The sequence below is a fragment of the Gossypium raimondii genome, chromosome 10 (assembly GCF_025698545.1).
Source record: "Gossypium raimondii isolate GPD5lz chromosome 10, ASM2569854v1, whole genome shotgun sequence".
Lineage (NCBI taxonomy): Eukaryota > Viridiplantae > Streptophyta > Magnoliopsida > Malvales > Malvaceae > Gossypium > Gossypium raimondii.
This window is the reverse complement of record NC_068574.1, coordinates 29,045,760-29,056,263: the sequence shown is the minus strand read 5'-3', so window position 1 is coordinate 29,056,263 and position 10,504 is coordinate 29,045,760. Positions and strand designations below refer to the sequence as shown.

The 10,504-nt window shown below is 36.0% G+C and overlaps 1 non-coding gene across 1 annotated transcript; it reads right to left on the bottom strand.

Moving 5' to 3' along the window:
- Positions 1-9,178: 9,178 nt before the first annotated feature.
- LOC128034253 (small nucleolar RNA R71) lies at positions 9,179-9,285 on the bottom strand. Its single transcript, XR_008190383.1, has one exon. It is a non-coding gene; the product is annotated as a small nucleolar RNA R71 (small nucleolar RNA).
- Positions 9,286-10,504: the final 1,219 nt, after the last annotated feature.

Sequence of the window (10,504 nt, the reverse complement as noted above, 5' to 3'; positions counted from 1 at the left end):
CTTTCGGGGATTTTCGACAACCTTCAGCTAGATGGGTTTAGTGGCTCATGGTTGTGGTAGAAAAGAAAATAAATAAAATAACAATAGAGATTTTATTGAAAGGAAATATGAGAAGAACAAAAGCCTAGAATTTTGGGGAGAGAGTGTTTGCAAAAAAAGAGTGATCTCTTTTGAGTCACTTCACCCCCTATTTATAGTGCTAGGGGAGATAGTCTAATCCTACTTAAATTCCTAAAAGATAAATACATTTAATTGAAGATAAATAAAGATAAATAAAATAAAATCCTAAAAATAATCCTTAATAATTATCTCAATATTAATTATCCTAATATAATAGAGTTTAATATAATAAAATATCTTCTTTTTGCATTTCAACCCTTGTGTCATCCATGCTTGCACTTTTGGCACCAACTTTTCCTTGTGTCGCACATTGGCCCATTTTATCTCTAAATTCACGCTTTTGTCCCTTAATTTTGCTTTTGCCACAAATTTAGTCCCTATGAGATAAAAGATCATAAATAGCTCAAATTAGAAAAATCATACTCAGAATAAATACATAATTAATACATAAAAATACGTTATTCTAGAGTGTTATCATCTATATGCTAATGAGGTGTTATGCAGTGTGTGATATTGTGACGGTGGTGTAGCATCCTGTTCCTCGAGCTCAGTGACTGGGTCAGATTTAGGATTTTACATTTGGTTGTATCTGAGCCTAGGTTATCGAACAATCAGACCTAAGTTGTTGATGTACAGACTGGGTTACAAAACCCAAGTGTCCAAATTTTTCTGAATACTTGAATTGTTTGAGATATCTTTGATTGAAGTGCATGAATTAATTTGAAATTGGGGTAGAATGGGAACACATTGCCTTTATTATAAAGTTTTCTTCCAGGAATGTAACTTGGATCATTTTCCTTCCATTCCCCCTAATTAGCCCATGCTTGCCCTCAAGTATGGTTCCTATCTACTGTGAAAGTTAGATTCTGCCATAAAAGAAATACAACTCCAAAGTTTTATAAAAATTAATCAAAAATGCATATGAAAAATAAAGAGAACCCTAAGCTTGCTTTAAGTAAAATAGAAAAAAGTTTTCCAATTAATACACACAAAAATTAGAATCGACTTGAATTATTTAATGAAAATTAGGTAAATTACCAAACCTACCAAGACACCCTATTTGTTTCCCCCTTTAGTCCCCAAATTATATTTTCTTTCTTTCTTTTTTATTTTGATTTTTATTTATTCATTATTTATATTTTTTATGCTTTAGGAATATACTGAACCTTTTGACGCGAAGAGAGATGACAGCCAAGCACCCCACCCCTGTTACTTAGCCTAGTAGACTCCTAATTTATTATAATTTTTCTTAAGAACACATCAAACATTTTGACGCGAAGAGAGATGACAGCCAAGCACCGTACCCCGGTTACTCAGCCCAACATGTTCTTAAAAAATTAATTCCGATTAGCAAAGTTTTACCTAACACGTCACACAACCTTTTGACGCGAAATAGGATGACAACCCAAGCACCCTACCCCGGTTACTCAGTCAGTCACGTTTTTAAGCCGCACTCATAACCACGGAAACATTAAACAACATTTTAATAATACCTTTTTTTATGAGAACTTTAGAGAAAAAAATCAAGTGTCAAAAATAAGTTTCAGTAATTACCTTAATAGTCATGAACATATTTTAGCATGCAAACATATTAAGTGTCCACTTTGTATTAAACTTGATCAATTTTACGAAAAGAAAGATAAAGTTAACTCTATGAATCACAATTATTTTTAGCCTAATAAGAATAAAACAGTGGAGATGACATCAATTATGGAAAAATCCGTAATTTCCTCAGAAAACAAGAATCATGTTTGTAGGTCAAACAGTAGACAATTCTTGGTAAAAATCTTGGGCATGAAAAGAGGCAGAAGATTCTAAATAAATATAGACAAAATGGAGCCTCAAGTAAAAAAATCACAGCAGAAAATTACAGTAATAACGAAGAGTACCTCCCCTTACTGAAAGCACATTGTCCTCAATGTGGACAAAAAGAAATAAATAGGTAGAAAAGTTTAGAAAAACTCCCCGTGTTGTTATTGTCGATCGCATATGATGGCAATGAGCTCGGTCAGTTGTCGGCCAAAGGTTTCAAGTTGGGCCTCAATGTGCTCTAAGCGTTGCTCAACAGTTTTCTTCACATTTTCGTTCTGTTTTATCTAAGCAAAAGAAGAGAAATTTATTAATATCCAAATAAGTAATAAATAATAAAATAAAATAAAGTAAAGAAAAAATAATAATAAAAATTGGGTTGCCTCCCAACAAGCGCTTGTTTAACGTCGTTAGCTCGATGCCGTTATTGGTTTTATGGTGGTTCCAAATGGATTTTCTCAACCATGTAGACTTGAAAATTCTCATAAAACAGCTTCAACCACTGGCCATTGACTACGAACCGCTTTCCAGATTCTTCACTCTCTATTTCAATCGCTCCATGTGTGAACACTTCAGTAAGAATAAAAGGTCCTTGCCATCGTGATCGAAGCTTACCTGGGAATAACTTTAACACGGAGTTATAAAGTAAAACTTTTTGTCCTACCGAAAAATGCTTCTGAGCTATTCTCTTATCGTGAAACAACTTTGTCTTGTCTTTATAAATGCGAGCATTCTCGTAGGCATCATTGCCAATTTTTTCTAACTCTGGTGCCTTTATAACAAAAAGTAACAGTTTAGTATTTGAAGATAATAACTCATTAACAAATTCAAATTCACCAAGTTCAGAATTATCTTCATAAATTGACTCAAAATTCTCTTCCAGTAAAGAGTCAATTATGTTGATATGATTTACGCTCAAGATTTTTCTTGGATGGCTAATGGCGTCGTAGACATTAAACTTTACAATCTCCCCATCAAACTCCATCGCGAGAGTTCCACTTCGAACGTCGATTTTAGTACTAGCTGTACTAAGGAACGGTCGACCCAGTAGGAGATCTGAAGATGCAGGAGTGTTATCCTCCTCCATTTTGATCACATAAAAATCTGCAGGGAAAATAAGCTCATTAACTTTTACCAGAACATCCTCAAGGACTTCTTCTGGATGCACAACAGACCTGTCCACCAATTGAATGAAAACACCTGTTTTTGTCAAAAAACCCGCGTTAAGTGATTCATAAATAGAATACGGTATTAAATTTATAGAAGCTCCTAGATCACACATAGCGTTCTTAATTCCCAGATGGACTATTTTGCATGGTATTGCAAACATGCCGCTATCTTTGCATTTTGCCAGTATTTTCCGCTGTAACACTGCAGATACATTCTCACAAACATTCACCCTTTCATTACCTGTTAATTTTTGCTTGTTGGTGCAAAGCTCTTTAAGAAATTTAGCATACCGCGGTATTTGCTTGATGGTGTCCAACAGCAGAATGTTGATCTCGACATTCCTAAATGTTTCGAGGATTTCCTTGTCCTCTTTACATCTTCGACACTGGTTGAATCGTTCTGGAAATAGAGGTTGAATTTTAGGCAATGAAGGCTTTGGTCGGACCTGTTCGTCTTTCCCGGGTTTTTCCTAAGTGATTTTTTGGCTAAGATTCCTATCAAAAATCAGTTCCAGTATCTTTCCGCTTCGTAACGTCACTGCATTTGCATTTTATCTAGGGTTTAGTTCTGTTTGTGACGGCAGCTTCCCTTGAGAGGTCAATTTCTCGATCGATGTGGTCAACTCTCTAATGGACGCCTCAATTTTCTGCTGGAAATCCTTCGTCTCTTTTTGGAAATTAAGAGTTTGTTATTGAAATTCAAGAACATTAGCTGCTAACTTATTGACCATGGTTTCTAGAAAATTACCTGAACCTTGCGGCTGTTACGGAAACCGATTTTGGTATGGCTGGTTATTTCGTGGATTAGCCCCATAACTTAAGTTAGGATGGTCCCTCCACTCTAGGTTGTAGGTATTAGCGTAGGGGTCGTATTGCCTTTGTGGTGGCCCAGGAAAATTTCTCACAGCATCCAGATGGGCCATGGTATCATCATACAAACTGAGACATGCATCAGTTGCATGATTAGGTGTAGCACATATTCCGCATAATAGGGCTGTCTTCGTTTTTTCTGCAATAAAAGAGTTCATCATATTAGTAAGTCTATCAACTTTATCCTCTAAGGTTGAATTACTTAGCTGGTGAACCCTTCTAGGGGGTTCAGTATTGGCTCGGAACTACTAAGAATTTGCAACCATCGTGAAGATCAAATCTCTCGCTTGTTGGGGAGTTATGTTGACCAATGTTCCTCCACTAGCGGCGTCTACTATATTCATCTCCATCGTCTTCAAACCTTCGTAAAAGTATTGGAGGAGAGATTGATTCGTTATACCATGTTGTGGGCAGCTTGCACACAACTTTTTAAACCGCTCCTAATAATCGTAAAGGGACTCAGCTTCTTTTTGCCTTATTCCAACGATCTCTCTTCTTAGCTCAGCTGCTCGAAACATTGGAAAAACCTATTTAGAAAAAAACGAGATAGATCAACCCAAGTTGTAATAGATCCAGGGGGTAAATAAAATAACCATTCCTTAGCGGAATCTACTAGGGAGAAAGGGAAAGCACGCAAATTAATCTGATCCTCAGTTACCCCCTGAGGTTTCATGCTAAGACAAGCCATATGAAACTCTTTCAGATGCTTGTGGGGATTTTCATTTTGCAACCGACGAAAAGTTGGCAGTAACTGGATTAAACCTGACTTCAACTCAAAATCAGTATCCATAGTAGGATACGCGATGCACAATGGCGGTTATTCTGTAAGAGCTTCAGCCAGTTGCCAAATCGTTTGAGCCATTGGTTGGTGTGCTAGATTCGGGTTTTCGTTAACCCTAGCGTTAAGCACTTCTTCTGGTGAGTCGACTTCTACTTTTTTGCTTTCAAGTGTTTGAGTAGGGTTTTTGTTAACCCTAGACTCAGCTTCATCGTCGACTTCGATTTCTGGCAGTGGGTTACTTTGAGTTTCAACCATCGCTGACTGCTTTTTTCGTAACTTTGTCTCCTTGTGATTGGCTCTAGCAGTATTCTCAATTTCTGAATCGAACGCAAGAGTACCTGGAGCAGATCTGGTCATAAGAAACAAAAAACAAGATTAGTACATTGCCATGCCCCGACAACGGCATCAAAATTTGATGCGGTCGTTGAAAGCACCAAAAATATCCTAGCCCTAATAAATAATGAAAGAATAGTAAAAGAGAAGTAGGGTCAAATCCTCAGGGAGTGGACTTGCACAATATCTTGTTCCGTGAAATCCGAGGCAGAATCTTGCCCAAGAAAACCTGCGTTTCTGAAAAAAATAAAATAAAAAAAGAACATCATTAAATGTTTGGATCTGAAAACAAAAAATAAAATAAAAACAGAATTAAGAATATTGAATCAAAAATTAGAGAAATTAAAAATAGAGTTGAGAGAAAGGAAATTTTTATGGGAGATTCCAGCCTCCAGTTGTCTCGTTCTGCCTTGGGTTCAATCCTCAGCTTTTAGATGATCCTTCCCAAACTGAATAAGCTGAATATAGTGGAAGAGGACGCCTACAACCACCAGCTCCAAGGATTTAGACTTACGATTTGGTGGAACCTAACTCTAGCCAACAATCGCTTTTGTGGGATCGTCTTATGCTACATTAGCGCTTCTCAATGGTGAATCCCATGCCATTTTGTCTCTTGGGCTCGCCAACCTCTGGCGCAGTAAGCTAACGAACCGACTGTGCAACCTTTCCAAAACATACAAAGCGACTGCCTTTGCATACGTTGAAAAGCTTACTTCTCAAGGGACATGGACGGAAGCGTCAGCCCTGTACTGCGGAGAAACGATGAATACTCGTTGAGAAGGCTAAGTACGGATTCTAAGCCTCATGAACCCTTTTGGGGATTTTCGACAACCTTCAGCTAGATGGGTTTAGTGGCTCATAATTGTGGTAGAAAAGAAAATAAATAAAATAACAATAGAGATTTTATTGAAAGGAAATATGAGAAGAACAAAAGCCTAGACTTTTGGGGACAGAGTGTTTATAGAAAAAGAGTGATCTCTTTTGAGTCACTTCACCCCCTATTTATAGTGCTAGGAGAGATAGTCAAATCCTACTTAAATTCCTAAAAGATAAATACATTTAATTGAAGATAAATAAAGATAAATAAAATAAAATCCTAAAAATAATCCTTAATAATTATCTCAATATTAATTATCCTAATATAATTGAGTTTAATATAATAAAATCTCTTCTTTTTGCATTTCAACCCTTGTGTCCTCCATGCTTGCACTTTTGGCACCAACTTTTTCTTGTGTCACACATTGGCCCATTTTATCTCTAAATTCACACTTTTTCTCTTAATTTTGCTTTTACCTCAAATTTAGTCCCTATGAGATAAAAGATCATAAATAGCTCAAATTAGCAGGATGATACTTAGAATAAAGACATAATTAATACATAAAAATACGTTATTCTAAAGTGTTATCATCAATATGCTAATGAGATGTTATGTAGTGTGTGATATTGTGACGGTGGTGTAGCATCTTGTTACTCGAGCTCGGTGACTGGGTCAGATTTAGGATTTTACATTTGGCAGTATTTGAGCCTAGGTTATCGAACAATCGGACCTAAGTTGTTGATATGCAAACTGGGTTACAAAACCCAAGTGTCCAAATTTTTCTGAATACTTGAATTGTTTGAGATATCTTTGATTGAAGTGTAGGAATTAATTTGAAATCGGGGTAGAATGGGAACACATTGCCTTAATTATAAAGTTTTCTTCCAGGAATGTGACTTGGATCATTTTCCTGCCATTCACACCTCTTATTCATTTGTACATGTTAGATTATTAGATTCGATGTGCCTCGTAGATGTATGAATGTGGATGTGAACACTTAAGATGATGGTACATCCTCTGCACCTCCTGTGCTACAGCATAGAGTGAACATACTTGATGAAGGTGTTGGCCCTCTATTAGAAGCTATGATTGGAGCTTTTTAGAGGATTACTGGTGCTAACCCAACTCCTGCACCTATGATAACTATTGTAAAGAGTTATATTTTAGGCCTCTAGATGGAATTAATTGTTTGAAATTAAGTAAAAACATATGCATTTATAGGATAATTTTAGAACATTGCATAACAAAACTTGGATTGCGCTACGTTGGCCACTACTTGTTACTTTTATCACTTAAGGAGGAAAGATGTGGTTTTGTGTGAACACAGGTGCAGGTAGAAGAAAATGATGAAGATGATACAGAAAGAAAATAAGGGAAGTGAAATATTGCCGTGGAAATTGGTAAGATTGATTGCCAATAGAATTGCCATGGCAATTCTGAGAAGATGACCCAACACTCTATCCACATCACTCTTAGCCAGTTGGATGTGTACCAAAAAAACCAACCTGAAAAGAGGAATGAAAAATGTGTGCTGAGGTGTGACGGATCTACCCAATAAAAGAAAGAGAGAGAAGAAGAAAAAAGAAAAGAGAAAAGAAGAATCAGCGTGAAAAAAAGATTGGTAACATCAAAACTCTCTCTTGGCACAAAGGAGAATTCCATTGATGAATTTCAGAGACAGAAAGGGTAGCAGCTTAGAAGAGAGTAGAATGCAGACATAAGGAATGGGAAGAGAAATCTATCTTAGACTCACGTATAATCGAAAGATAAAATAGAAGCTGGAGTGTGGAATTAACATCCTGCAGTTCTGCCTTTATTTTTCTAGATTGAATTTTTTGTGATTCAAAATTAATTGAGAAATATTAATGAATGATTTTATTTTGGTGTTTACTTTTCCACCCATGAACTAAATCTTTTCTGCGTTGGAGTTGTTTGGGTGAATGTTTTATCATCTTTAATGCCTAGGATTTGAAATTGTTTATATCACTATTACATTCGATTCATGCTTATTTTAAATACATGTATGCAAGCTCTAGACATAGTTGAATCTATGTTGTGTTCTTAGGTGTTTTTAATTCTAAAAAGGTTAAGAATATTGGATATAGAATTGTTTGTTGCAAGTGAATACTCGATTGAATATTCGTAGCACTCTAGACATAGATGTTGTAAGTTGTACAGAGAGGACGTTCATTGCAGTTATCAATCCCAAGTTCTATAGACGTACTTAAACTTAGATTTTTAGCTTAAAATCTAGGTATCGAAAGAGGCAGGTCACAGTAGTGAATCTCTGGGTAGTAGATTAAAAAATATTTTTCCATGGCATTATCTTGATATGAACATTTCTCCTGAATAATTCCAACTCTATTCATTCAACAACATAAATACTCTTGATATTCTCTATGAATTGCCACATCATTTTATTTGCCATATCAATTCTTTGTTCTTTATCATTTAATTTCAGTACTCCATTATTCTAGTTTCTTATTCACTCTAAGATTATTTCTTGATATTTTGGCATAATTAACACTATTATAATAACATACTCAATTTCTTACCAATTTCTGATCCCTGTGGAGATGATACTTACTTATAATTTTATTACTTGAATGACATGTACACTTGCACAATTGCATTAGTTATTTGACATGCAACAAGTTTTTGGCACTGTTGTCAGGGATTGGTAGCATTGGTGAAAAGTTGATTTGTATTTTATTTGATTTTTCAGGTTTGTATTAATGCATGAGAAGAAGTATTCAAGAGGATACATAATATTATTTGGATCCTAAAATTGAAAGGACATTAAGGCGAAGAAGAAAAGAGTTAAGAGAAATGGAGAGGTTTATAAATGATCTAATCAGAGAAGATCAGGTACTCTAAAATGAAAGGAATGCTGATATTCCTCGAATTATAGATGACAGAGAAGACCCATCAGAGAACATATAGTGCCTATTTTGGATGATCTAAATCTAGGAATTGTTAGGCCACATATTCACGCTTAACACTTTGAATTAAAACCAATAATGTTTCAAATGTTGTAGACGGTAGGGCAGTTTAGTGGTCTACCTACTGAAGATTCAAGATTGCCCTTAAGTTAAAGTCTGTGACTTATTCAGGCAACAGGGTGTTCCTAAAGATGCCCTTAGATTAAAATTATTCCTTTATTCATTGCAAGATCATGCCAATTCATGATTGAATGCGTTACCATCAAGTACGGTGGCATCTTGGAATGAATTGTGTTAGAGATTTCTACTTAGGTACAATCCTCCTAACATGAATGCCAAGCTTAGGAACGACATTACATTGTTCAGACAATCTGAAGATGAGACATTATATGAAGCATGAGAGTGTTCCAAGAAACTAATTTGAAAATGCCCGATGCATGGTTTTTAGTATTGGACACAAATGGAAATGTTCTACAATGGATTAAATGCTCATAGGCAAATGGTGGTGGATGCATATGCTAATGGGACGTTGCTTGACAATTCTTACAATGAAGCATGCGAAATTCTAGAAAGAATAGCAAATAATGATTATCAGTACCCTACTACCAGAGTTGGTACTGGTAGAAGAGTTGCAGGAGCAATGGAACTTGATGCGATTACATCGTTAACAGCTCAAGTATCATCTTTAACAAATATGATTAAAACTCTTAAAAGACCCTCTGTAGTGCAGTAGATGAATGTTGCAGAACTAGCATGCGTATACTATGGAGAAGATCATGTTTTTTATGAATCCCCATCCAATCCACCCTCTGCATATTACATGGGGAATTTTAATCGTAGCAAAAACAATCCCTACTCCAACACTTACAATCTAGGGTGGAAACAACATTCAAATTTCAGCTGGAATAATCAGGGAATGGGAAATGCCAGCAATGTTAATCGACAGAATGTGGCTGGTATACCACCCAAATACAGTCAACCAATACCGCGGCAAAATATACAACAAATTTCATTGTCTTCAACACCAACTATGGAAGCTCTATTAAAGGAGTATATGGCTAAGAATGATGCAAATATTCAGAGCTAGACAGCTTCCTTAAGAGCTCTGGAAAATCAAGTGGGAGAAATTGCCACTGCATTAAGTTCCAAACAACAAGGAGCATTGCCTAGTGACACAGAAAGTTCTTGATCTCAAGGAAATGAACAATATAAGGCCATAACACTCCGGAGTGACACTCAACTGCCAAGAGTTGTGAATGATGCCTTTTCTGAGGAGGAAAGTTCAAAAGCTCCCGATAGCACAAATTTTGAGTCAATAGTGGAACAAGCTTAATTTAAGAAATTTATGGAGGCCTTGAAGCAATTACACATCAACATACCTATGGTGGAAGCATTAGAACAAATGCCTAACTATGTGAAATTCACGAAATATATCCTATCCAATAAGAGAAGGTTAGGGGAGTTTGAAACCATTGCACTTACTGAAGGGTGCACAATAATGCTAAAAAATAGACTGCCACCAAATTTAAAAGATCAAAGGAGTTTCATTAAACCCTGCTCAATTGGAAACCATTATGTAGGTAAAGCATTATGCGATTTAGGTGTAAGTATCAATCTAATGCCTATGTTTGTTTTTAAGAAACTTTGGATAGGAAATGCAAGA